Source organism: Pongo pygmaeus, chromosome X (genome assembly GCF_028885625.2).
Source record: "Pongo pygmaeus isolate AG05252 chromosome X, NHGRI_mPonPyg2-v2.0_pri, whole genome shotgun sequence".
In the NCBI taxonomy this organism is placed as follows: domain Eukaryota; kingdom Metazoa; phylum Chordata; class Mammalia; order Primates; family Hominidae; genus Pongo; species Pongo pygmaeus.
The window spans coordinates 148,193,936-148,220,503 of NC_072396.2; positions in this window are offsets into that span (position 1 = coordinate 148,193,936).

The window sequence follows — 26,568 nt, forward strand, 5'->3', positions numbered from 1 at the left end:
ACCCGCCCGACCTAGACCACACCTGGCTTTGCCCTGCCACCTGCCCTGGTAGCTTAACACAAAGGAAACAAACATTTGGGAACTTTATGGCCTCACCCATTGCCTGATAAACTGGAGTACCCTCTCTGGGCAGCACAAGGCAAGCAAAACTCTCACTGCTACTGCCACAGCTGGTGCTGTTTGGCAAGTGCCACCTCCTGGCTGGAGGCCAACCAACACAGTCCATTACAGCATCTCCTGGTAGAATAACACTGAGTCTAGGAAGGAGAACATTTCTGTGTGACCTAAGCTATCACCACTGCCTGCACCACTCTGGCTAATCAAGAGGTCCTGATTCTGTCCAAATGATCAGTTTATTACTATGATAAGTGGCGTTTGAGAAAGCCAACACACTAAGGCTTTCTAAAATCAAGGAATCCCAGAGTATAGGTCACTCCCCTGCCACCAGCAGTAGAGCTGGTGCTGCTACCCACTTCTGGGAGGCTTGAGAACAGGTCACATCACTGGATCCCTTGATCTCATTCCCTAGCACCAGCCTGGAGTATGGCAATTTCACTAGGCAGCTAGACCCAGCGGAGCAACCATACTCACAGCAATAGGGCTCCCAGGGACTTCCACTCCCAGGGGAAGAGGTCGTGCAACCACATCGAGGGAATGGCCCATGGAACAAAAGAATACAGATGACAGGCCTTGAGTACCATATCCTTCTGCTGGTGGGCAGTTTCAGCAGAGGCACAGTCGTAGTGCTGGGCTCAGCAAGTAAAGTCTGCAGCTCTAATCTAACAGTCAGACAGCCTTAGTGCATGTGAAGGGTCTTGGAGAAGGAAACAACTTTCCCCCTTTGTTCACCACCATGAGCACCGCTGGGGCTTCTCCCATGGGAGCTTTGCATGGGTGCAACTATAGACAACGTTTCTGGAACACTTCAGGGTGAGAGCATCCCTGCAGGAGGACACCCTAAAGGTTCAGGCTTTCAAGACAGAGTCACAATTCCTCTCTACTTGAAAAATCTACATTTCTACAGATGAAAAGAGGTACCTGTGTGGTCCGAATAGCTGGAGCACTGGAACAGGAGTGTGTCTGAGAAGTGGATAGCTTCCCTGCTGACCTGCCAGGGGAGCCGAGGTGGCTCTAATCCTTCCTCTGACGAGACCTCAGTGTGATTCACTGAAAGCTTCTCCAGCCACCTTTGTCAAGACAGGGACATAGCCAGGCGCAGTGGCTCACGCCTGTAATTCCAGCACTTTGAGAGGCCGAGGTGGGTGGATCACGAGGTCAGGAGATCAAGACCATCCTGGCTAACATGGTGAAACCCCATCTCTACTAAAAATACAAAAAATTAGCCGGGCGTGGTGGTGGGCGCCTGTAGTCCCAGCTGTTCGGGAGGCTGAGGCAGGAGAATGGCGTGAACCCGGGAGGCGGAGCTTGCAGTGAGCCGAGATCGCGTGCCACTGCACTCCAGCCTGGGCGACAGAGCGAGACTCCATCTCAAAAACAAAAAAAAAAAAGACAGGGACATCTGTCCACCATTGAGTATTTCATTTACCTACCAGCTTTAGCCACAACCAATTCTTACTCAGGGAAACCTCCCCTACTGCCCTGAAACCTGAACCATCAAATCATTAACCCTTTTCCCTTTTGCCCCAAGAATACTCATTGGTGGTGCTTGTGGCTGAAGCATTTATTATGAGATAACTTTGCTATGAAATATCTCACTTTTATTATTATTTTCACATCACTCTAGTATATCAACTTTGGAAACTAAATACATCATTCTATTTATAGCATTCTGTTTTTAGAAATGGTATTTCCACTAAAAAATGTAGTAATTCTCAATTGCTGAAAATGTCAAATCCTAGAAAATACAGCTTTCCTTTGCATGATGTTAACATCAGCCATGAACAGTTGTTGGCCAAAGACTTATTTGATGAATCCGATTTTTCAGACATAGACAATCTGATGACTGAGATGATTCTGATGTTTGTTCTGTTTAGAAATAACTCCAAGAGTTTATATTTTATTTTTACACTGAAAGTCAGTCAGATTTGCTTCAGCCTCAGAGAGCGTGTTTATGTAAAATGTGGTGGCAGCAATCTGCACTATTTTTTTCTAAACAGGAAAAGGCTTAAAGAAAATACTGGGGAAAAATAAATATGCAAAAAAGTGTATACCATGGGGAAATGAAATAAGCTTCAAGAGTCCTCTACCATTCCAACCTTACAGGAGACAGTAAATTTGCTCACACAATGAACACATTGCTACTACAACCAGCATATAACAAAACTATTATACAAAGACTCTCTATAACCAAGGAACCTTACAGTCTCCACCCATGAAAGAACCAATAACTGAATTAGGCTATGTTTAACTATAAGCATTAAAGTAGCATACTTAAGAGAAAAAAAATTAAAAACAAATAAACACAGTTAAATCAACATAAATTCAATAATAATTAGAAGAAACACTACCCAAATGAAAAAAAAAATCAGAAAAGTAATTCTGGTAATATGACAACACAGGGTTCTACAATGCCTTCAAAAGATCACACCAGCTGTTCAGTAATGGATTCAAATCAAGATGAAATCTTTAAAATATCAGATAAAGAATTCAGAAGGCTCATTATTAAGCTATTCAAGGATATACCAAGGAAAGGTGAAAGCGATCATAGATGACTTTACAAACAGTTCAGGATATGAATAAATGATGTTCTAGAGAGATAGATATCATAAAGGAAAACTAATTAAAACTTCTGGAAGTGAAATACAAAGGGAATTACAAAATGTAGTGGGAAATTTTTACAACAGACTAGAAGAACTAGAAGAAAAACTTAAGAGTTCAAAGACATTAACATAATCAGAGAAAAATAAAGAAAAAAGAATCAAAAGAACAAAGTTTCCAAGAAATATCGGATTATGTAAAAAGGCTAAACCTAAGAATAATTGGTGTTCCTGAGAGAGAAGAGAAAAAAAAAAAGTCTGGAAATCTTATTTGAGGGAATAATTGAGGAAAACTTCACTGGCCTGGCTAGAGATTTAGATATTCAAATACAAGAAGCTAAAGGAACTCCCGGGAAATTCATTACAAATAGATCTTCACAAGGCACACAGTCATCAGGCTATCTAAACTCAACATGAAGGAAATAATTCAAAGAACAATAAGACAAAAGTACAAAGTAACCTGTAAAGGAAAACCTATCAGACTAACAGCAAACTTCTTGGCAGAAACTTTAAAAGCCAGAAGAAATGGAGGTCCAATTTTCAGCCTTCTTAAACAGAATAATTGTCAGCTAAAAGTTTTGTATCCACTAAAGCTGCTTCATAAATGAAAGAGAAATAAAATCATTTTCATACAAACAAATGCTTAGGGAATTTGTCACTCCCAAATCGGCACTACAAATAATGCTAAAAGAAGTTCTAAATATTGAAACAAAAGTTCAATATATGCCAAAATACAAATGCTTGAAAGCTTAAAACTCACAGGGCCTATTAAACAATAATATAATGAAAAAAGAACTATCTGGTTAACAGCTAACATGATGAAGAGAGCATTACCTCATATCTCAATATTAGTGTTGAATATAAATGACCTAAATGCTCCACTTAAAATGTACACAATGGCAGAATGGATGAAAAATCACAAACCAAATATCTACTGTCTATAAGAAACTCACCTAAAACACAAGGATTCATATGAACTCAAGGTAAAGGGGTGGAAAAAGATATTCTATGTACATGAAAACCAAAAGCAAGCAGAACTATTCTTATATCAGAGAAAACAGATTTCAAAGCAACAACAGTTAAAAAAGACAAGGTAATTATAAAATGATTAAATAATCAATCCAACATGAAGATATCACAATTCTAAACTTATATGCACCAAACACTGTAATACCCAGATTCATAAAACAATTACTACTACACCTATTCAATGAGATAGACAGCAACACAATAATAGTGGGAGAATTCAATGCACCACTTACAGCACTAGACAGATTATCAAGACAGGAAGTCAACAAAAAATGGACTTAAATGACATAGTAGAAAAAATGGACTTAACAGATATTTACAGAAATTCTACCCAAGCATTGTAGAATATACATTCTACTCATCAGCACATGGAACATTCTCCAAAGACGGACCATATGATAGGCCCCAAAACAAATCTCAATCAAGAAAAAAGTGAAATTATATCAGGTATCTACTCAGACCACCATGGAGTAAAACTAGAAACCAACACAAAAAGGAATCCTCAAAACTATACAAATACATGGAAATTAAATAATTTTTTCTTGAATGATTTATGGGTTAACAAAGAAATTAAGATTGAGGTCAGGTGTGGTGGCTGACACCTATAATCCCAGCACTTTGGGAGGCCGAGGTGGGTAGACCACCTGAGGTCAGAAGTTTAAGACTAGCCTGGCCAACATGGCGAAACCCCGTCTCTACTAAAAACACAAGAATTAGCTGGGCATTGTCGCGGGTGCCCATAATCCCAGCTACTTGGGAGGCTAAGGCAGGAGAATTGCTTGAACCTGGGAGGTGGAGGTTGCAGTGAGCTGAGATCGTGCCATTGCACTCCAGCCCAAGTGACAAGAGTGAAACGCCATCTCAAAAAAAAAAAAAAAAATCAAGATGGAAATTAATTACTGAATGATAATAATGATACGAGTTATCAAAACCTCTGTGATGAAGCAAAAACTGTGCTAACAGGAAATTTTATAGTATTAAATGCCTATATCAACTAAGTCTGAAAGAGGCTGGGTACCGTGGCTCATTCCTGTAATCCCAACACTTTGGGAGGCCAAGGCGGGTGGATCACTTAAGGCCAGGAGTTTAAGACAAACCTGGCCAACATGGTGAAACCCCATCTCTACAAAAAATACAAAAATTTGCCAGTCTGGTGGTATGCGCCTGTTGTCCCAGCTACTCCGGCAGCTGAGGCAGGAGAATTGCTCGAACCCAGGAGGTGGAGGTTGCAGTGAGCGGAGATCACACCACTGCACTCCAGCCTCGGCAACAGAATGAGAATCTGTCTCAAAGAAAAAAAAAAGTCTGAAAGAGCACAACTTGACAGTCTGATGATATACCTGAAGAAACTAGAGAAACAAGAACAAACTAAACCCAAAGATAGCAGAAGAAAAGAAATAACAAAAATTAGAGGAGAATTAAATTCAAACAAAAATACAAAAGACAATTAAACAAACAGCTGGTTCTTAGAAAAGATAAACAAAACTGATATACCATTAGTTAGATTAACCAAGAACAGAGAAGCTTCAAATAAGTTCAATTAGAAATGAAGCTGAAGATATTACAACACCACAGAAATACAAAAGATCATTTGAGACTACTATGAACACCTTTATGTGCACATACTAGAAAACTTAGAGGAAATGGATTAATTTCAGGAAACATAAAACCCTCCCAGATTAAATCAGGAAGAAATAGAAACCCTGAGAAGACAAATGACATGCAGCAATATTGAATCAGTAATTTTAAAATTGCCAACAAACAAAAAATAGCCTACAACCAGATGGATTCACAGCTGATTCTACCAGACATTCAAAGGAGAATGGGTACCAATCCCACTGAAAAAAAAAATGAGAAAGAGGGAATCCTCCCTAAATAATTCAATGAAGCCAGTATCACCCTGTTACCAAATCCAATAAAGGACATTACAACAACACCAAAAAAACTGCAGACCAATAACTCTGATGAACATAGATTCAAAAAACCTGAGCAGAAAACTAGCTAGCTGAATCTAATAGCACATCAGAAAGATAACATGATCAAGTGCATTTTATCCCAGGGATTCCGAAATAGTATAACATATGCAAATCAATAAATGTGATATATTAAATAAACAGCATTAAAAGCAAAAGGCATATGATCATCTCAATAGATGCAGAGAAAGCATTTGATAAAATCCAGCATCCTGTTATGACAGACACTCTCAAAAAACTAAGCATAGAAGAGACTAACCTCAAAATAATGAAAGCCATATATGACAGTCCCACAGCCAGCATCATAATGAATGGGGAAGAGTTGAAAGCATTCCCCCTAAGAACTGAAACAAGACAAGGATGCCCATTTTCCTACTCCCATTCAACATAGTTCTGGAAGTCCTAGCCAGAGTAATCAGGCAAGAGAAAAGAATAAAGGGCATAGAAATTGGAAAAAAAATGAAGTCAAATTATCACTGTTTATAGATAATATGATTGTATCATATCATCTACAGATAATATGGCACAATTTAGAAAATTTTAAATATGTCTAGAAAATTTTAAAGATGCCTCCAAAAAATTGTTATATTTGATAAAAAAAAATCAGTACATTTCAGGTTACAAAATTAATGTACACAAATCAGTAGCACTGCTATGCTCAAACAATTACCATGCTGAGAATCAAACACTTAATTCCTTTAATAAGAGCTGGAAATAAATGAAATACCTAGAAATATATTTAGCCAAGGAGGTGAAAGATTCCTACAAGAGAACTAAAACACACTGCAGAAATAAATCATACATGACAGAAGCAAATGGAAACCCATCCCATGCTCATGGATTGAACAAATCAATATTGCAAAAATAATCACACTGCCCAAAGCAATCTATAGATTCAATGCAATTCCCATCAAAATACCAACATCATTTTTCACCAAATTAGAAAAACGAATTATAAAATTCAAATGGAACCAAAAAAGAGCCTGATTAGTCAAAGCAATCCTAAGCAAAAAGAGCAAATCTGGAGACATCACATTACCAGACTTCAAATTATACTACAAGGCTAGAGTTACCCAAATTACATGGTACTGATATAAAAGTAGGCACATAGACCTAGTTTTGAAACAGAATAAGAAACAGAAATAAAGCCAAATACATACAGCCAACTGATCTCTGACAATGCATTCAAAAACGTAAGTTGGGGAATGGAAAACCTATTTAATAAATGGTGCTGGGAAAGCTGGCAAACCACATGTAGAAGGATGAAACTGGATCCGTATCTCTCACCTTATACAAAAATCAACTCAAAGTGTTTCAAAACCTTAAATATAAGATTTGAGACCATAAAAATTCTAGAATATATCACGGAAAAAACTATTCTAGACATCAGTGTAGAAGAGAATTTATGACTAAGACCCAAAAAGCAAATGGAATAAAAACAAAAATAAATAAATGGAACCTAATTAAACTAAAAAGGTTTGTACAGCAAAAGAAATAATAATCAGAGTAAATAGCCAACCCACAGAATAGAAGGAAATATTTGCAAACTATGCATCTGACATAGGACTAGTATCCATGTAATCTATAAGGAACTCAAGCAAATCAGCAAGAAATAAACAATTCCATCAAAAAGTGGAAAAATGACAGGAATGAACATTTCTCAAAAGAAGAAATATAAATACCAGGTATGATGGCTCATGCCTGTAATCTTAGCACTTTGGGAGGTCCAGGCAGGCAGATGGCTTGAGCCCAGGAGTTTGATACCTGCCTGGGCAACACAGTGAAACCCTAACTTTACAAAAAATATGAAAGTTATACAGGTATGGTAGTTGCTTCAAAGGGGATATAAAATATAATTAGTTCTGTAGCTGTGAATGTTATAATTAAAATATCTGTACCTGTGTTCCCAACTGCTTGGAAGGCTGACACTGGAGGATCACTTGAGCCTAGAAATTAGAGGCTGCAGTAAACCCCCGAGATTATGCCACTGCACGCCAGCCTAGGTGGCAGAGAAAGACTTTATGTCAAAAAATATATATATAGAAATGGCCAACAAACATATTAAAAAATGTTCAACCTCACTAACTGTATTAGTCCATTCTTGCACTGCTATAAAGAAATACCTGAGACTAGGAAATGTATACAGAAAAGAGGCTTACTTGGCTCATGGTTTCACAGGCCTTACAAAAGGCGTGGCTGGGGAGGCCTCAGGAAACTTGCAGTCATAGCGGAAGGCGAAGGGGAAGCAGGCACATCTTACATGGCCAAAGCAGGAGCAAGACAGAGAGAGGGGAAGTGCTACACACTTTTAAACAACCATATCTCACAGTAACTCACTCAGTATCACAAGAAAAGTACCAAAAAGGAAATCTGCCCCCATGATCCAATCAACTCCCAGCAGGCCCCTCCTTCAACACTAGGAATTACAATTTGACATAAAATTTGGATGGGGACAAAGCCAAAATGTATCATTTCACCTCTTTCCCCTCCCAAATCTCATGTCCTTCTCACATTTCAAAACAATCATGCTATCCCAACAGTCCCCCAAAGTTTTAACTCATTCCAGCATTAACTCAAATGTCCAAGTCCAAAGTCTCATCTGAGATAAGACAAGGCAAGTCCCTTCTGCCTATGAGCCTGTAAAATTAAGGGCAAGATAGTTACTTCCAAGATACAATGAGGGTACAGGCATTGGATAAATACACCTGTTTCAAAAGGGATAAATCAGCCAAAACAAAGGGGCTGCAGGCCCCATGCAAGTTGGAAACCCACCAAGGCAGTCATTAAATCTTAAAGCTCCAAAATAATTCCTTTGACTCCATGTCTCACATCCAGGCCACACTGACTCAAGGGGTAGGCTCCCAAGGCCTTGGAAAGCTCCACCCCTATGGCTCTGCAGGGTACAGGTCCAATGACTGCTTTCATGGATTGGTGTTGAGTTCCTGTGGCTTTTCTGAGTGCACAGTGCAAGCTGTCAGTGGATCTACCATTCTGTGGGCCAGAGGACAGTGGCCCTCTTCTCAAAGCTCCACTAGGCAGTGCCCCAGTGGGGACTCTGTGTGGGGGATCCAATCCCACCTGACCCCTTTGCACTGCTCCGCTGGAATCTAGGCAGAGGCTCCTGAGCCTCAACTTTTGCCTTCTGCACTGTTGCAGGCCCAACACCATGCAGAAGCCACCAAGGCTTGGGGCTTGCACTATCTAAAGCAATAGCATGAACTGTACCATAGTCCCTTTTAGTCAAGGCTGGAGCTGGTGCAGCTGGGATGCAGGGCACCATGTCCCAAGGCTGCACAAGGCAGCAGTGCCCTGGGCCTGGCCCACAAAATCATTCTTCTCTCTTAGGCCTCCAGGCCTGTGATGGGAGGAGCTGCTGGGAAAGTCTCTGAAAGGCATTTGAGGCATTTTCCCCACTATCTTGGCTATCAACATTTGGCTGATCTTTACACATGCAAATTTCTGCAGGCAGCTTGAATTTCTCCCCAGAAAATGGATGTTTCTTTTCTTTCACATGGCCAGGCTGCAAATTTTCCAAACTTCCAGACTCTCTTCCCTTTTAAATATAAGTTTCAATTTCAGACCATCACTCTGAGAATGAATATGAGCATACACTGTCAGAAGCAGCCTGGCCAATTCTTGAACACTTTCCTGCTTAGAATTTTTTTCCACCAAATACCCTAAATCATTGCTCTCAAGCTCAAAGTTCCGACGATTCCTAGGGCAGGGGCACAATGCCTCCAACCTCTGTGCTAATGCATAACAAAAGTGGCCCCTGCTCCAGTTCCCAATAAGTTTCTCATCTTCATCTGAGACCACCTCACCCTACACTTTATTGTTAATATTGCTATCAGCATTTTGGTCACAACAATTTAACAAGTCTCTGGGAAGTTCCAGACATTCCCTCATCTTCCTGTCTTTTTCTAAGCCTTCTACACTCTTCCAACCTATGCCTGTTATTCAATTCCAAAGTCACATTTTCAGTTACCTTCATAGCAGTACCCTACTCCTGGTACCAATTTTCTATATTAGTCTGTTCTTGCACTGCTGTAAAGAAATATCTAAGACTGGGTAATATGTATATAAAAAAAGTTTAATTGGCGTCCAGTTCCACAGGCTGTGAAAGAAGCATGGCTGGGGGTGATGGGGGAGGGGTCAGGAAACTTTGAATCATGGCAGAAGGCAAAGGAGAAGCAGGCTGATCTTACATGGCCAGAGCAGGAGTAAGTGAGAGGGTGAAAGTGCTACAAACGTTTAAACAACCAGATCTCATGGTAACTCACTCACTATCACAAGAACTGCACCAAATGGGAAATCCACCAGCATGATCAAATCATCTCCCACCAGGCCCCACCTTTAACATTGGGGATTAAGATTTGACATGAGATTTGGTCAGGGACACAGACCAAACCATATCACTAATCAGCAGGGAAATGCAAAGTAAAACCACAACGAGATACCGCCTTACTTCTCCAAGAATGGGCAGTATTTAAAAGTCAAAAAACAAGAGATGGTGGTGTGGATACAAGGTATAGGAAACGCTTATACACTGCTGGTGGGAATGTAAATTTGTGCAACGTCTATGGAATCCAGTATGGAGATTCCTTAAAGAACTAAAAATACATCTAACGTTCAATACAACAATCCCACTACTGGATATCTACTCAAAGGAAAAGAAGTCATTATATAAAAAAGACACCTGCACTTGTATGTTTATAGCAGCACAATTCTCAATTGCAAAGGTGTGGAATCAACCTAATTTCCCATTGATTAATGTGTGGATAAAGAAAATGTGGTATATGTACACCATGGAATACTACTCAGCCATAAAAAATGAAATAATATCTTTTGCAGCAACTTGGATATAGCTGTAGGCCATTATTCTAAGTGAAGTAACTCAGGAGTGGAAAACCAAGAACTGTATATTCCTACTTATAAATGGGAGCTAAGCTATAAGTATGCACAGGCATACAGATTGATATTATGGACTTTAGAGACTCAGAAGGGGGAAGCTCAGAGGAGAGCAAGGGATAAAAATAACTACATTAAGTACAATGTACACTACTTGGGTGATTGGTGTACTAAAATCTCAGAATTCACCACTATATAATTCATCCATGTAAAGAGAAACCACTTGTACCCCAAAAGATATTGAAAAAATTCCTTTCTTTCTTTCTTACTTGCTTGCTTGCTTCTTTCTTTTTTTTTTTTTTTTTTTTGACAGTCTCACTGTGTCACCAGGCTGGAGTGCAGTGGTGCGATCTCAGCTCACTGCAACCTCTTTCTCCTGGGTTCAAGTGATTCTCCTGTCTCAACTTCCTGAGTAGCTGTGACTACAGGAGTGCACCACCATGCTCAGCTAATTTTTGTATTTTTAGTAGAGACAGGGTTTCACCATGTTGGCCAGGATGGTCTCGATCTCTTGACCTCGTGATCTGCCCGCCTCGGCCTCTCAAAGTGCTGGGATTACGGGCGTGAGCCACTACGCCTGACTGAAAAAAAAATATTTCTTTACAGTAAGGCTGAGGGTCAAAACACACTAGGTAAAGACAGCAGGAAATCAGAGTCTTGGGACAATGATGCTAAAGAATCAGGAAATCAGGACACCCTGTTACACTGGGTTGGTGAAAGTTATGACTCTTGTCTTTTGCCAAAGTGATTAACAGAAAAACCAAGTACACACATGGGCTCTGTGTGCTTGTATTTTGGGCTCTTAAGGAAGCGGGAGGGGAGAGGCTACATCCAATTCAGAGGCCAGTCTTGGCAGGAAGAGGCACCTGGAAGAGGGAGTGGACATGGGCAGCTCTGCAGGAGAGGAGAGTCCTTATGATCTGCAGAAAGAAAAGAGGAGGGAACAGGATGCCCATTTAGGCTGAGAGGCAGCCCTAGGGCTGAGCAGTTAACGGGGCTACCTCCAGCTTCCAGGTAAATGCTGATTCAAGAGTAGGTGTTTCCCCTTGTAGTCACAAAAGTAGGGAATAGTGAAAGGAACAACAGGGTCAGTGCCTAATCCGTTCATGTAGTGTCCCATTTGGAGCACTTTCAAGTGAGGAGTATCACGCAGTGTTCTTACACTTGGCTACGAGCCACCAAGCTATAGATAGGTTCTGCACTGAAATAAGTAACTGAAAGAAGAATAAAGCACTTCTGGTAACAAATACTTTTATGATCTTATTATTGCAACAAATGTGTGAACAAATGACTTTTATACAGTCTCCTGAATGTAAATATTATGTTATTTTAATAGCACACAAAGCTGCTATTATTATTCTAATAAAATATTTAACTTTCAAAGGGGCTGACATAAAAAGCACATTAAGTGTACCCTCAGCTAAGATGTTGTCTTACACAATTCTAGGTGCTATAATAAAATATCTTACAGTGGAAATAAGAAACAGAAATGTATTTCAATTATTTATAAATAACAGAAATTTATTTCTCACATTTCTGGAGGCAGGGAAGTCCAAGATCAAAGGATCAGCAGATTTTGTGTTTGTTGAGGGCTCTTTGCTGGAAAGATGACATCTTGTCACTGAGTCCCCACATGGTGAAAGAGGGCAAGGGGCTGCCTAGTTCCCTAGAGCCCTTTTATTAGGGTACTTATTCCATTTAGGAGGGCAGTCATCATGGCTTAATCATTTCCTAAAGGCCACACCTCTTAAAACATTTGCATTGGAGATTAAGTATTCACTTGAATTTTGGAGAGACAGAAACTTTCAGACTATAGTAGAAGCTGATTATTTATTCCAACTTCCTACTTTCTTAGCAGAACCTAGGAGCCCCAGAACTTTGCAGCATAGGAGCCATAGAGTTTATTTACTCCAGAGATGACGTATCTGAGATCTGGCCCCCAGATGGGTTTTCTTGGGGTTTTCTTTTGCCTGCATGACGATCTTTTAAAACATGAGGCAGATCTTTTTTAAAATGGGATTTCATATGGAAAGCTAAATATCTGGCTTTTTCAGAAAAATCAGATGACATGTCAACAATGAGATTTCAGGTCAAAATTCAGCTGCAGCCAAGTGATTGTGAGCACTTCAGGTGGGCTTGAGTCTGAGTTACCCCCAGTCCTACCACTTCCTTCCATCCCTCAGAGAGGCAGAACACTAATTGCCATTCATCAATGTGCTTCTATGTCTACCTGTTCTTATACACATCATATCGCACTAATTTAGGCTGCCTGTCTGATCTGTATAGGCCTTGGTATTCTAACTGCTGTTTTCATCCAGTTTCTTCCTTTTCCAGATAAGAACATGGCAGCTGAGATGGAGATGAAAAAAAATCACTCACAGTTACACAGCTGCTTTCTGGTAGGTGGGATTTGAACTCAGGTGCCCAACTTCTAGTTTAGCTCCCTTGCAGCATCACTCAGTCTTCCTTTCTTTCTGGGAAATGTTTTCTAAACATTTCATCCTGCTTATTTTCTTCCAAAATAATCAGGAAGAAATTCAAGTATAACCAACACAGAGTAACTACAGAGGGACAGGTGCTTCAGGGATGAAGCAGACTGAATCCTGCTGGAAGGAGCTCCCTAAGGCACTGTGAGATGTTGGGGAGGGAACACTAGTCCTCCATGAGGAGCCGGGAGGGAACACTAGTCCTCCATGAGGAGCCAGGAGGTAGAGGGAGATGCTGCTGAGATGGAGGGAACAAGGCATTTGTTCAGTGTAAAGTAAGCAGGGGCACATGGAATAGAGGGAGGCAGAAAGAGCTATTTTTGATAAATGAAGTTAATCAACTCCTTTGAAAGTACCTCTCTGCATAGGGAAATTTAGGAAGTCAATTTTCCCTGACAGATCTATATGCTCAAAAAAAAAAAAAAAAAAAAAAAAAGCCCAAGCAATTTATACATTGGAACGTTGGTGTATATTCAATTCCTCATGGCTTACTACCAGCAGTTCCAACAAAACTTCTCCTCTTAAATCCTTCTTTAGCCCAGATTCCTATCCCCCTGTCTGAAGAGAGAACTGTCCAACCAATGAGAATCAGCTCCATCCTTTAAGTAGCCCTCTGGTCAAATAGGGGCAGCTTACTTCTAACCGGTCAGTAGGACCCCAACACCAGCTGCTATTGCTAGCCAAGTTAAATATCACACAGGACCACAGAGAGTCCAGAAATGGATACACATATATGGACAACAGATTTTTGACAAAGGTGCAAAGACAAATCAATGAAGAAAGGGTAACTTTTTTCAACAAATTTGGTTGGAATGATTGGATATTCATAAGTGGAAAAACCTGTCTTAACCTAAACCTCATACGTTTTATAAAATTAATTAAAAATTGTACCTGGACTAATATGTATAGCATAAAACTATAAAGGTTTTTAGAAGAAACCACAGGAGGAAATGTTTGTAACCTAAGACTTGGTGAAGAGTTCTCAGATATGACACCAAAGTATGACCTGTAAAGAAAGAATGGGTAAACATAACTGATGTGGTTTGACTCTGTGTCCCCACCCAAATCTCATGTTGAATTGTAATTCCTAGTGTTAGAGGAGGAGCCTGATAGGAGGTGTTTGGATCATGGAGGTGGTTTCTGATGGTTTAGCACCATGCCCCCAGTGTCGTCTGGTGATACAGTTCTCATGATATTTGATTGTTTCAAAAGTGTGTAACATCTCCACTTTTCTCTCTCTCTCTCCTGCTCCACCATGGTAGGATGTGCTTGCTTCGCTTTCACCTTCCACCACGATTGTAAGTTTCCTAAGGTCACCCAAGCCATGCTTTCTGTACAGCCTTCAGAACAGTGAGTCAATTTAACCTCTTTTCTTTATAAAGTACCCAGTCTCAGCTATGTCTTTATAGCAATGTGACAACAAACTAATACGGAAAATTGGTACCAGAGAAGTGAGGCATTGCTATAAAAATACTGAAAATGTGAAAGCAGTTTTGGTACTGGGTGATGGACAGAGGTTGAAAGACTTTCGAGGGCTCAGAAGAAGACAGGAAGATGAGGAAAAGTTTGGAATTTCCTAGAGACTTGTTGAATGGTTGTGACTAAAATACTGATAGTGATATGCACAATAAAGGTCAGGCTGAGGTAGTCTCAGATCAGATGGAGAGGGGAAACTTACTGGAAACTGGAGTAAAGCTCACTCTTGCTATGCTTTGGCAAAGTGACTGGTGGCATTGTGCCTCTGCTCTATGGATTTGTGGAACTTTGAATTTGAGAGAGATGATTTGTGGTGTTTACCAGAAAAAAATTTCTAAGCAGCAAAATGTTCAAGAAATGGCCTGGCTGCCTCTAACAGCTTATGCTCATATGCGTTTCCAAAAAGATGGTCTGAAGTTGGAACATATATTTAAAAGTAAAGCAGAGTATAAAAGCTTGAAAAATTTGCAGCCTGACCATGCAAGAGAAAAGAAAAACCCACTTTTGAGGAGAAATTCAAGCCAACTGCAGAGATTTGCATAAGTAAAGAGGAGCAGAGTGTTAATAGTGAAGACAATTGGGGAAATGCCTCCAGGGCATTTCAGAGACCTTCACAGCAGCCCCTCCCATTACAGGCCCAGAGGCCTAGGAGGGAAGAATGGTTTTGTGGGCCAGGCCCAGGGCCCTGTTGCCCTGCCTAACCTCAGGACACTACTCATTGTGTCCTAGCTGCTCCAGCTCCAGCCATGGCTAAAAGGGCCCCAGATGTGTCTCAGGCTGCTGCTCCGGAAAGTAAAAGCTGCAAGCGTTGGTGGCTTCCATATGGTATTAAGCCTGTAGATGCACAGAGGGCAAGAGTTGAGGCTCAGGAGGCCCTGCCTAGATTTCAGAAGATGTATGGAAATGCCTGGACATTCAGGCAGAAGTATGCTGCAGGGATGGATCCCTCATGCAGAACCTCTACTAGGGCAATGTGAAGGGGAAATGTGGGGGTGGAGCCCCACTGAGTCACTGCCTAGTGGAGCTGTGAGAAAAGGGCCAATGTCCTCCAGCCTCCAGAATATTAGATCCACTGATAGCATGCACTGTGAACCTGGAAAAGCCACAGGCACACAATGCCAGCCTGTGAAAGCAGTCATGGGGGCTGTACCCTGAAAAGTCACACGGGTGAAGCTGCCCAAAGCCTTGGGAGCCCACCTTTTGCATCAGTGTTCCCTAGGTGTGAGACATGAAGTCAAAGGAGATTATTTCGAAGGTTTAAGATTTGATGACTGCCCTGCTGGGTTTTGGATTTGCATGGGGCCTGTAGCACCTTTGCTTGACAAATTTCTTCCTTTTGGAATGGGAGCATTTACCCAATGCCTTTACCTCTATTGTATCTTTAATGTAACTAACTTGTTTACTTCACAGGCTCATAGGTGGAAGGGATTTCCCTTCTCTCAGTTGAGACTTTGAACTTGGACTTTAGAGTTAATGCTGTAATGAGTTAAGACTTTGGGGGACTATTGATATGGGATGATTGTATTTTACAATGTGAGAAAGACATGTGATTTGGGAGGGTCCAGGGAGAAAATGAAATGGTTTGATTCTGCATCCCCATCCAAATCTCATGTCAAATTGTAATTTCTAGTGTTGGAGGAGGGGCCTGGTTGGAGGTGAGTGGATCATGGGGGTTGTATCTAATGGTTTAGCATCATCCCCCTAGTGCTGTCTCATAGAATTCTCACAAGATCTGGTTGTTTGAAAAGTGTGTAGCACTTCCCGTTTGCTCTCTCTCTCTCTTTCTCTCTCCTGCTCCACCATGGTAAGAAGTGCATGCTTCCCCTTCACCTTCCACCATGATTATAAGTTTCCTAAGGCCTCTCCAGCCATGCTTCCTGTATAGACTGCAAAACAGTGAGTCAATTCAGCCTCTTTTCTTCATAAATTACCCAGTCTCAGGTATGTCTCTATAGCAGAGTGAGAACAAACTAATACAATAACTTTATCAAAAAGAAAAAAAAGAAATGTTTTCTCTGAGAAATCTACCATTTAAAAACCGAATGACAAGCAATGAGCTGAAAGAAAATATTTGCCAATCTGACAGAAAAAGTTTATGTGACATATACATATAAAGACTTTTTAGAAATCAATTAAAACATTCAAATAGCAAATATGGGAACAGACATGAACAAAGAAGATATGTGGATGGCAAATGAACATATGAAAAGAAGTCATTAAGAAAATGCAAATGAAATCCTTGAAGTGATACCCCAACACTTCTGTTATGATGGACAAAGAACAAAAATAACAACAACCAGGAAACACCAGGTGCTGGCAAGGAGGCAGAACAACTGAGTTCCTCATGCATTGCTCATGGGGATGCAAAATGGTACACCCTCTTGATAACAGTTTGGCAGTTTCTAGAAGTTAAGTTATATTCACTCTGTAGACCAGCAATCCTATCCCTACTATATTTACACTAGGAATTTACCTAAGTGAATTATATTCACAAAATAACTGTTCATGAATGTTTAGTAGCATCTTTATTCAAAATCACCATAAACTGTAAACAACATAAATGCCTTCAATTGGAGAATTGATAACCAGAATGTAACACATCTATATAATGGAATAATACTCAGCATTAAATATTTTAAAAAATGCTAATACAAGCAACTTGAATGATTATCTAGAGAAAGATGATGAGTGAAAAAAGGCAATCTCAGAAAAAACCATCTACTGTAGGATTCCATTTATATAACATTTTAAAAGTAAAAACTATAGGAAGGAGAACACATCCGTGGCTGCCACGGGTTCTGGGTGTGCGGAGAGTTTAACAGTAAAGAGTTTCTCAAGACAACATGAGAAAATGTGAGGGGGTGATGGAACTGTTGTGTATCCAGATTGTGTTGTGGTTACCTAAATCTAAACGTGTTATAATTCATAAAACTGTCCATGCACAAATGTTAATTGTACAGTGTGTTAATTATAGATCATCACACAGGTAAGACTCAAGTTGAGGATAGCTCAGTATGTGAAAGAACGTGATGCTTCTTAAGGAAAGTCTACACAATATCTCACAGTCTAAACTCCATGAGGGAAGGGACCATAGCTTAAAGCCATGTACCACTAGTGATGACTGTCATCCCTGGAGCAAAGTTGGTGCTTACTACACATTTGTAGACTGAATGAATAAGTACTGAAGTCTGTTGTGGCCACTTTTATTCCTTCCCTGCCTATTCTGAAACTTTTTAGGTAATATTGTTTAACCTACCTCAAATATAGTGGCCAGAAACCAAATTGGAACAGATATAAATCACTTTAGCCTCTCAGGAAACAAAGTTTGCTATACGTTTTCCCAATTCTAGCAACAATATAAGACCCTCTTAAAAGAAGGAATAGGTGAATAGATCAGTGTTTGGTAGATTGAGGCTAAGGAATCTATCAGACAATCCAAGTAGGGGTGTTGAAGTGGCAGCTGAATCTCTGGAAGAGAGATCTGATCTGTAGATTCAGATGTGTGGGTTTGGTGGCAGTGGACGTCTGCCAATAAATTACAAGATAAAATCTAAAGAGTACAAATGTCAAGTGGATTAAGGGCAAATGACTAGGAAACTTAAACTTTTAAAATGTTAGCAGAGAAAGTAGATTTTGTAGCAGAGTTTGAAATAGAATTGACCTCAGAGAGAAACAGAAAACCAGGAGACAATGGTGTCACATAAACAAGAACGAAGTCGTATCAAGAACAGGGTAGTCACAGTGTCAATGACTGCAAAAACGTCTGTAGACAGACAGAATGAGGACAAAAGAAGGTGTGATGTTCCCGGGGCCTGTCGGGGAGTGGGAGTCTAGGAGAGGGATAACATTAGGAGAAATACCTAATGTAGATGACAGGTTGATGGGTGCAGCAAACCACCATGGCACGTGTGTACCTATGTAACATAACTGCATGTACTGCCCATGTACCCCAGAACTTAAAGTATAATTAAAAAAAAAAGAAGGTGTGATGTTCACTGATTATCAGAGAAAGTTCCAACTATTAATTTTCTACTGTGTGCCTATTTTATTCAGGAAAGGTAATGTTCTTCAAATTAGAAAGAATAGAACAGACAGTTTAAGAGGGGAATTCCCAACCCAGATCAACAAAAAGGTAGCAGGAGATTATCTGACTATTTACTAAAAATGTAAGCCCTTGGGTCCAGCCTAATGAAATCCCCAGTGTGAAAAGACCTTACAGGTATGATTTCAGTCACTGTCAGTAATTTTTGACGTGGCTTGTAAAACTGGAGAGAGATGCTCACAGAATGAGGAGAGACGAAGGTTGCTTAGAATTTCAAGAAAAAGAAACAATTGAAGATGTATACAATAACACTGTTTGTCTGGCCCTGAATCCTGACAAGGTGTTTGGTAGCAGGAGAAGTCAGAGATCACTCCAGGTTTTAGAACCAGGTCACTTATTGATGATGAGAATATTTTTTAAAATACAGAATCTAGACAACAATTTGGAAGGAAAGGTGAAGGGTGTCATTTTGGCATCTCAGGGTTGAGCTGAAGCTTGGCTGTGCAAATGTAAATGCTGGAGGCAAGAACTGCCACTCAGCTGGAGTTTCATACGGGGGGTGGGGGGGAGGGGTCCTGGGAGGGATGATATTTTATGTAATGGCATTTTAAAAATTTTTCAAAAGTAGTAAAAGGAGAATATCACTGGGCCAGGAACTGAACTTTGCACAGTGCTTAGCATGAGTAGTGGGAGAGAAAATGATGCTCAGGAGAGGTCATGGAGAACCAGGAACATGAAGTGTCAGGGCAAAGGTCAGAGCAGGAAGGAGTCCCGCGAGCATACCATCCTCTCTTACTCACCCACCTCTGACTTTGCTCAAGTTATCTCCTCTACCTGGGATACCCTTCTCCCACACTGCATCCCAATCACCAGGTTAACGTCTGTTCCACCATACGTCTGCACCTCAGGTGTCATTATTTCCAGACAATCCTCCCTGGACCTCCTCCCTACCACTTCCTCACAAATTAATAGTAATCGCCACGCCCATGCTATTCATCTATTGTGTTTGTACAAGTGCACACAAGACTATAAATTGGCTTTGAGATAAGGATCTGTATCAGGTCTCTCTCCGTGGCTTGGAAATGTCTGTTTTCTCACCGTGTGTCTTCACATCATCTTCCTTCTATGCATTCCTCTCTACCCAAATTTCCTTTTTTTATAACGACATCCATCACATTGGATCTCACTTAACATGATTAACATGATTAACTCTGTAAAACTGGGGCCCCCAACCTCCAGGCCATGGACAAGACCGGTTCGTGGCCTGTTAGAAACTAGGCCACACAGCAGGAGGTGAGTGAGTGGCGAGCTAGCTTACCAGTGGCATTAGATTCTCACAGGAGCATGAACTCCATTGTGAACGGCATATGCGAGGAATCTAGACTGTGCTCTCTTTATGAGACTCCAACTAATGCCTGATGATCTGAAGTCAAACAGTTACATCCTGAAACCATCCCCCCACCCATCGGTGGAAATACTGTCTTCACGAAACCGGTCCCTGGTGTCAAAAAGGTTGGGAATCGCTGCTGTAAAGAATGTATGCCTACATAAAGACATATTTTGAGTTACCGGGAGTTAAAACTTCAACATAAGAATTTCAGCAGACACAGTTCAACTCCTAACACCGTCTAAACCAGGGCTGTGCAATCTTTCGGCTTCCCTGAACCACATCAGAAGAGGAATTGTCTTGGGCCACACAGAAAATACACTAACACTAATGACAGCTGAGGAGCTTTAAAACAATAATCAAAAGAAAACCTCATAATGTTTTAAGAAAGTTTACAAATTTGTGTTGGGCCACATTCAAAGCTGTCCTGGGCCACATGTGGCCCATGGGCTACGGGTTGGACAAACTTGCTCTAAACCTACCTTTATTGCCTACAAACATAGCAACAACAAGATATGCATGATGATGGTCTACACCCAGACCTGAAATCCTCTGCATTTTATGTGAAATAAAGATAGAGAACACTGGCATAGCCTCATCCATACACAATGTGCAAACACAAAACTAAAGGAGTCTTGGCACTGCAGCCTCTTCTATAAATGCACGCATGCAATAGACTCATTCCTGACTTCATCCATTACTCAATTCACAGAGTTAGTCATTTACCAGTAGTGGAGAACCAGAAGAAATTCAGGGCAAGTGAAGACCTCGACTACTGCCTAACAGATCAGCTCACAGGAAGCCACAGCCAGGCGTAGAAAGAGTAGAGTCAGGCTGACCTTGTACAAGTCACTTCATGTCTTTAGCCCCAGTTTCTCCTCGGTAAAACGGAGATAAGAATAACTATACTGCCACACTGAGCTGTTCTGAGGACTGAATAAGATGTGAAACAACACTTTGCATCACGGTGCCTGAAATATAGTAAGCAGTCAATAAATGTTAAAAGTATGTAATCCATGGCCAGGTGTGAGGTAAACTTTCATCCTACAAGGTTCACTAAATTTACAATGATAACCAGATGGTCACCATTTACTTCATTTAGCATTCTCTGAAGACCAAAATGTTAGTCCACTTCCATTACAGATTTCTAATGTGTTAAGATAGTTTCCCGCTGATGATTCCAAGTGTCATAGAAGGCTTTCTTAGGCTGAGCACGGTGGCTCATGCCTGTAATCCCAGCACTTTGGGAAGCCAAAGCGGGCAGATCACCTGAGGTCGGGAGTTTGAGACCAGCCTGACCAACATGGAGAAACCCTGTCTCTATTAAAAATACAAAATTAGCCGGGCGTGGTAGCACATGCCTGTGATCTCAGCTACTTGGAGTCTGAGGCAGGAGAATTGCTTGAACCCGGGAGGCGGAGGTTGTGGTGAGCTGAGATCGCACCACTGCACTCCAGCCTGGGCAACAAGAGTGAAACTCTGTCTCAAAAAAAAAAAAAAGAAGGCTTACTTTGAGTTTGGTAATACAGTAGAGCTTATTCTAAACATATATAAATGGTACAGACAAAGGTAATTGCTGAACAAGGGCCTTGTGAAAATGCTCAGCAAACTTCCACTCCCTTGCAGTAGCCTCGCTTCCTCCGACTCTTCTCCTGAGCCCGAACTTTTTGCTTCACTGTTTTCAGAGATTAAAAAACCCAACAACATACTTTGAATATGTACTACAAAAAAAATATTTTAAAACGCAGGTACAGCCAGCCTAAGGTTTTGAATTGGTATCAATCATTTTTCTTCAGATTAATGGAGGTGTCAAAGTGTGAAATATGTGTGTGTGAGGGGGGGGCAACATCCATTGAAAGAATTCTTGATTTCATGGAGTATAAGAAATAAGAAATTCTTTTTTTAAGGTCAGAAAATCTGGTAAGATACACTGTGGAGTGCTTTATTAAACTATGGAGTTATATTGATTAGAGGAAGTACACTATCAAAACATTTACTTCGAGCCTTCCAGTACTAGAAATGTCTTTGCGAAAACAAACTTCCCTGTCGTCTGCTGCCACAACTCAGGGATACCCAGCAAATGGTGGATAAACTGAATAAAACTGAATGTGGTGAATCTCTTTACCAAAACTGAAACCTCAGCATCTTCAATCTCTTCCTCTCTCCAAAAAAAGGTAATGAAAGTCAGCCAATTCTGCCATTAAACTATCTTTGGAATCTTGCCAATCATTTTTGTTTTCATTGCTGCAGCCAATGTTTCAGGCTCTTACAACTCACATTTTTCCTTGCAATCATTTAGTACTACAGATAAAATGAAATCTGAACTTTCTGGCATGGCATTCCAAGGCTCTCTACATTTGGAGATTCAAGCTGTCTATCACCACCCCCCATGCCACATCCAAACTGTGGACCACCCACAAGGGCCATCCACTGCTCTTGCTTTGAAAACCTCAGACACATTAATAATACTTCATTACTCTTGCTCATACTGCTGTTCAACCTTTATCATCAGCCTTTTCACCCCCCGCCCCCACCTACATGTTACCCCTTGCCAATTAAAGCCTACTCATCCATCAGGGCCTCCATTTAAATGTTCCCACTAAGCCCTTCCTGACTCCTGGAAAAGAATTAATCAATTCCTCTGCCAAACTCTCATAGCCCTTTAATTATATATTATTTTTCTCATGACACTAGGAGTTACTGTCCTCTAGGGGAAAAGGGGGAGTCAGATAGATTTCATTTAAAATCTCAACTCTAATACCTTTTAGGAGTCTGACCTTAGGCATGTCATCTTACCTTGCTATTCCTTAATGTTATCCTCCTAACAGAGACTGCTATATGCAGTTAAATATTATTTTCTTCATTTTCATTCTGGACATACTGTGTGTGCTAGAGCAGTCTCTCTCTCTCTCTCTCTCTCTCTCTCTCGCTCTCTCTCTCTTTCTCTCTCTCTCTCTCTCCCTCTCCCTCCCTCCCTCCCTCCCTCCCTCCCTCCCTCCCTCCCTCCCCACAACCCACTCCTAGCACAATAGAGTTACTTAATAAATACTTGTTGAATTAATGGCAAATTAGTATATTCTCAATGGTTGCTTCTCATGTGTAATGATTAATCCAAACGTTCATATTCTGATTCCAGAATGAAGCTCAGCTAGAGAAATGAAAGAAATGTAATCACCCCTCACTTCCAGTCCAGCATTCACCAACTTTATCATTGTTATCACTGCTGTCATTTCTCTCTTCTTACTGCACTCCTCTTCCTACTGATCCTTTATTCCAAAGAGACAAAATAACCTAATTACACTTATAATTATTCTACCTTATAATTAATAAAAACCAGCTGGGAAAGCAAGTGGAAAGTTTCAATTTTTCCAGTCAAATTTCTTTCCTAAAAGTGTCTGTGGGAAAACTTCAGAAGATAATCTACCAGAATGAGGGGGCAGATCTCTGACTCCAGAGATTGGAGATGCCTGACCATATGAATCATGCAAGGACAAGACCAGTACTCAGGAGGTACACAAGATAATCAGGAAGAGTAAATAGATACACAAGATGAAAAGCCCACAGACAATTCAGTACCAATGTTTATCAACCAATATATTCGAGTGTTAAACAATTAGTAAGTGCTGCCAATAGCATCTCTACTTTGGCAAAATAATAGAATATTTCTCAGTTAATGGAAATACCTCATGAAACAAAAAACAGAACACATACTGAGTCGTTGAAAAGCTCATACCCTTTGTCTAAATAATATATATCTTCAGGATTTATTCTCACAAAATTACTTAAAAATAAAAAATCAATACACACATAAATATTTCCTGAAGTTTTTAGAATAATAACAAACATATGAAAACAATTGAAAATTCCAACAATAAGGAAATGATTATTTTTAAAGAGTAAGTTATATTTCCTCTCTGTGTTTCATTTTACTTATCTTTAAAATGGAAACAATATTGACTAATTATGTTAGGGCATTAAATTAAGTAATCCAGGTAAAATATGTGCATCCTAAATTGGGTTCCAGGAGATTTCCTTATTAATAAATCCATTCTTCTCTTTTGAGCTCTCTTGAAGTGTTTCTGTTTTTGTTCCTTGCAATTAAGTGATTCCAGATTCAGATGGGTGGAAGGAATTCCAGACTCGGAGGAAGAGACAGACAGAGAGAAATATTTTCCTCTCACTCTACCTTCAAGTATATAAAAAATGCAACAAATATTTCAGTATAAATGACCTACATTACCAGGTATTTTATAAAACCTATAAAAAATCTAATTCTAATACTGTATTTTTCCATATACGTGCATGCTGACAATGGGTCACCCACTTTAAGCACCACATGTGGAAGATCTCATTAAATGTTTCTTATTTTCTCCACAGATTGGAAAATTGAGGCATAGAGAAGTTACATATAGCTAGTTAAGGAGACCACATCTGTATATAGAAGGGTTTAGACCTTTACTCCCCTGTGCAAAAGTGTGTTTGGGGTAGAGGAATAGAGAAGAAACACAAAAGTGAGTAAGATGTGTGGGTAGAAGTTGGCTAAAGGACTTTCTTATTTTGAAGCTAAATTTGTCTGAAAATCTACTGTTTTTACTCAGTGATTTTTGTTTGTTTGTTTGTTTGTGTTTTAATTTTGGGTTGCCTGTGTGAGTGTACGCATGTATATTCCTTTACATTTTTAATAAAATTTTCTCTGGATTAGAATACCTGCCTTGAGGTTCCATTCACATATCAAGCAATTAGTTTTCATTAATTCTTAAGTATGGGTTGGATTGTGGACCATAGGGATATTGAGACATCATATGTGGGGGACTGAAGTCCCTAAAAATTGTTCTCTTCTCCCTGGCTTCCCCACTGGTTAAAATCTAGTCTGAAGTTACACAGATCTGCCAGACTCCAAAATAAAAATGCCTGACCACAAAGTTGAACTCCCAGTAGCCTTTACAGGAACAATAATAATTGTCTTAAAATTTTATATTCCTCTGCCTGCCAGCTATGGAGAGTAAGGACAGCCTGAAAGAGGGAGATTCACCCCGCACAGCACACCCACTCTGCCAAGGGACAACCAGACTGCTTATTTAAGTGGGTCCCTGATCCCATTCCTCCTGACTGGGTGAGACCTCCCAACCGGGGCCTCTAGATACCTCATACAGGAGAGTTCTTGCCAGCATCAGGTCAGTGCACCTCTGGGACAGAGCTCCTTTGCTGTTTTGCAGCCTTCAGTGGTGATACCTCAAGTTGTGGGAGGGACCCAGATGAATAGAATCTGAAGTGAACCCACCAGCAAACCTCAGCAGCCCTGGGGAAGAGGGGTGTGATTGCTACATGAAAAACAAACAGAAAGCAACAACAGCAACATCAATGAAAAAACCCCCACAAAATCCCCATCCAAAGGTCAGCAGCCTCAAAGATTGAAGGCAGATAAATCCTAAAAGGTGAGAAAGAATCAATGCAAAAATGCCAAAAACTCAAAAAGCCAGAGTGCCTCTTCTCCTCCAAATGATCACAACACTGCTTCTGCAAGGTCCGAGAACTGGGCTGAGGCTGAGATGGATGAATTGAGAGAAGTAGACTTCAGAATGTGGGTAATAACAAACTTCACTGAGCTAAAGGGATATGTTCTAACCCAATGCAAAGAAGCTAAGACCACGATAAAACATTGTAGGAGCTGTTAACCAGAATAAACAGTTTAGAGAGGAACATAAATGACCTGATGGAGCTGAAAAACACAAGAGAACTTCACAATGCAAACACAAGTATCAATAGCTGAATAGACCAAGCGGAAGGAAAAATATCAGAGCTTGATGACTATCTTGCTGAAACAAGGCAGTCAGACAAAATTAGAGGGGGAAAAAAAAAACCAGAATAAAAAGGAATGAAAAAAACCTCTGAGAACTATGGGATTATGCAAAAATACCAACCCTACTACTAATTGGGGTACCTGAAAGAGACAGGCAGAATGGAACAAAGTTGGAAAACACACTTCAGGATATCATCCAGAAGAACAACCCCAGCCTGGCAAGACAGGCTAACATTCAAATTCAAGAAATCCAGAGAACCCCAGTAAGATACTCCCTGAGAAGATAAACCCCAAGACACATAATCATCACGTTCTCCAAGGTTGAAATGAAAGAAACAATGTTAAGGGCAGCCAGAGAGAAAGGCCAGGTCACCTGCAAAGGGAATCCCATCAGACTAACAGTGGACCTCTCAGTGTAAACCTTACAAGCCACAAGAGACTGGGGGCCAATATTCAGCATTCTTAATGAAAAGAATTTCCAACACAGAATTTCATATCTGGACAAACTAAGTTTTATAAGAGAAGGTAAAATAAAATCCTTTGCAGACAAGCAAATGCTGAGGGAATTCATCACCACCTGGCCTGCCTTGCAAGAGCTCCTGAAGGAAGCACTAAATATAGAAAGAAAAAAACTGCTACCAGCCATTACAAAAACATACTAAAGTACATGGGCCAAGGACACTATAAAGCAACTACGTAAACGAGTCTGCAAAATAACCAGCCAGCATCATGATGACAGAATCAAATTCA